This window comes from Tupaia chinensis, unplaced genomic scaffold (assembly GCF_000334495.1).
Source record: "Tupaia chinensis unplaced genomic scaffold, TupChi_1.0 Scaffold143836_1, whole genome shotgun sequence".
Classification (NCBI taxonomy): domain Eukaryota; kingdom Metazoa; phylum Chordata; class Mammalia; order Scandentia; family Tupaiidae; genus Tupaia; species Tupaia belangeri.
Window position 1 is genome coordinate 3,167,945 of NW_006203686.1, and position 3,035 is coordinate 3,170,979.

The 3,035-nt window shown below is 41.2% G+C and overlaps 1 pseudogene; it reads left to right on the forward strand.

The window, feature by feature from the left end:
* The window catches only part of LOC106733476 (nucleolin-like), a 2,357-nt pseudogene extending 2,034 nt beyond the window's left edge, over positions 1-323 (forward strand).
* The last annotated feature ends 2,712 nt before the right edge of the window (positions 324-3,035 follow it).

A 3,035-nucleotide genomic window follows, 5' to 3' on the forward strand; every position in this document is an offset into this window, starting at 1 on the left:
CCAAGGAGGCCACGGAAGATGGTGAAATTGATGGAAACAAAATTACCTTGGACTGGGCCAAGCCTCAGGGTGAAGGTGGCTTCGGGGGTCATAGTGGCAGCAGAGGAGGATTTGGAGGCCAAGGCAGAGGCAAAGGAGGCAGAGGTGGATTTGGTGGCAGAGGCCGAGGAGGCCTTGGAGGGCAAGGTGGCTTCCAAGGAGGCAGAGGAGGAGGAGACCACAAGCCACAAGGAAAGGAGATGAAGTTTGAATAGTTTCTCTGTCCCTCTGTCTTCCCTCTTCCATTTGAAAGAAAGGACTCTGGGTTTTTTACTCTGTTACCCCATCACTCAACAGAACCTTCTGAGGACATTCCAAGACAATGTGCAGTCCTGTGGTCTACTTGGAAAGCCATAGAAATAACGTTTCAAGGGAGATGCTCATGTTGGTTTTGACTGGATATTCATATAAACTTTTTAAAGAGATGAGCAATAGAGCTAACCCTTATCTGTAAGTTTTAAATTTATATTGCTTCATCCCATGTACAAAATAGTTTTTTCCTACAAATTGTTTTGTTTTTTGTTTTTTGGGGTTTTTTTGTGTGTTGAGCAATTATAAAGGAAAGCAGAATGTTTTATCATGATTTTTGCTTCAATTTCTTTAGGATAAATTTTAAAAAGTCCTAAAATCTAGTGCCAAAACATATAAATAATTAATAATAATTTTCATTTTGTGTTTCTTAAATGAATAATTAATAATAATAATTTTCATTTTGTGTTTCTTAAATGTTTTGCTTCTTTCTTCCCTCTTTGATTCCCTCCCTCCCCACCTCCGCCATTTCCCAACCTCCTCCCACACTGTCTCCTGTATTCACAGTTGCTCTCCATGCAAATATTTCCATTTCTGCCACAGAGTGCAGATATTCAGTATATATTGAATGGGGACATACAATGTGTCTCTTTCAGAGTCTGGCTTGCTTCCCTTAAGAGTAAATCTTCCATGTTCTCCCACTTTTTACCAAGTGCTAGGGTCTCATTGCTTTTTATGGCTAAATAATATTCCATAGTGTGTATGTGCCACACTTATTCAATCCACTCATCTGTTCATGAGCATCTGGGTTGGTTCCATGTCTTCGCAATTGTGAATAATGCCACAATAAGCATGTATGTGTGAGTGTTTTCCCAACTGAGTGCATTCTTATCCTTTGGGTAAATACCCAGGAGTGGAATTGCTGGATCATATAGTAGTTCAATATAGAATTTCCATATTGTTCTGCAGTGGCTATACTAATTTACATTCCCACCAGCATTGTAGGTGAGTTCCCTTTCCCACAGCCTTGCAGCCATTCTTTATTTTTTTTCAATCTTAGCCATTCTGTCTAGGATTAGGTATTATTTCATGGTTTTGATTTGCATATGCCTTCTTGTTTTTAATTATTTTATTTAGCTTTATTTATTTATTTATTTATTTATTTATTTAGACCAGTGAAAGACAGAGCAAGAGAGCACATGTGAGCGAGAGAGGGAAGTGATAAAGCAAGCCACCAGGTCTGGGACTTGAACCACGGTCGGCCATGTGGGAGTCCAGCGCCTCTGACCACTATGCCACCTGCCAGCCCCACATATCCCTTTTGATAAGGAATGCCAAGCATTTTTTCATATGCTTTTTGGCTGTTCATGTTGTCTGTTCAGTTCATTTTTCCATCTTTAATTGGGTTGATCATTTTTTTCCAGGTGAGCTGCTTGAGTTCCCTGTATATTCTGGTTATCAGTCCCTTATCTGAGGCAAAGTTGGCAAATATATTCTTCTATTCTGAAGATTGTTGATTCACTCTAATTATTATTTCTTTTGCTGTGCAGAAGTTTTTTAAATCTCACCTGTCTATTTTTTGAATCATTGCCCATGCTTTGGGGGTTTTACTTAAGAAGTCGTTGCCTATTCTGATTTCTCCAAGAGTTTCCCCTGTGTTTTCCACCAATTATTTTATGGTTTGAGGTCTTAGGCTTAGACCTTTGATTCATTTGGAGTTGGGAAATTCTTCACAGATTTAGAAAAAAAAGTCATAGAATTTCTGGAGTCATAAAATATCCCATATTGCCATATTGCCAAAGCAATTCTGAGCAAGACAAGTGGAATAGGAGGCATCTCACTTTCTAATCCTGTAACATATTACAAAGCTGCAATAATCAAAACAGCATGGTACTGGCACAAAAACAGACATGTAGACCAATGGAACAGAATAGAGAGCCCAGAAATAGACCCTAAAATATTAGCCAACTGATTTTTGACAAGGGCCACCAGATAATCCAATGGAGAAAAGAAAATCTCTTTAGCAAATGGTGCTGGAAAAATAGAGTATTCATCTGCCGAAAGATGAAACAACCCATATCTCTTACCTTGTGTGATTTTAAGTAGGTTAATGTGAATTCTTGACAAACAACTTCAACCTTCCCTCTCTGGCTCTTTTCTGTTACTTAAACTAACTCTCTGGGCAGCCATTGCAGTGAGCACTTTCTAGGCAGCTAGAATCTGCCTCTCCCAGGCCTTGTGCTCAGTCCATGGCTCAAACATCTTTTGCTTCCCCTACTGTGCCTCAGCCTTCCATTTCAATGGACGACTCTTAGTCTGAGTGGCCCGTTCACCCTCTGGCCCTTTCCACAATGAGCCCTGGCCTGACCTTCCAGCTGGAAACTCGGCGACCTTGCATCTCCAGCCCTACCCCAACACCAGGATCATGAGGGACACTCTAGGCCCTGCCATACTCCTCTAGAAGCAAGAGTAACTGGGCAAGCTACTGGCCCACCCTGTGTTTCCTACTAACATCAGTGTGGCTTTCCCTGAGTTCAGCAGGAGATCTCCCACCCCATGGCCCCACAAAGTTCCAAACAAAACTGAGCTAAACCTCCACACTCTCAGTGTTCTCAGCTCAATGACTGCCCTCCTTTCTCTGGATTATCTTCCAGGCATATGTGACCAAGAATACATGTCTTGTTTTTTCTCTTCCCTGGTTCTTTCTCTCCTTCATCTCCCTCCACTCCCTCAGAAACAGAAGTGGG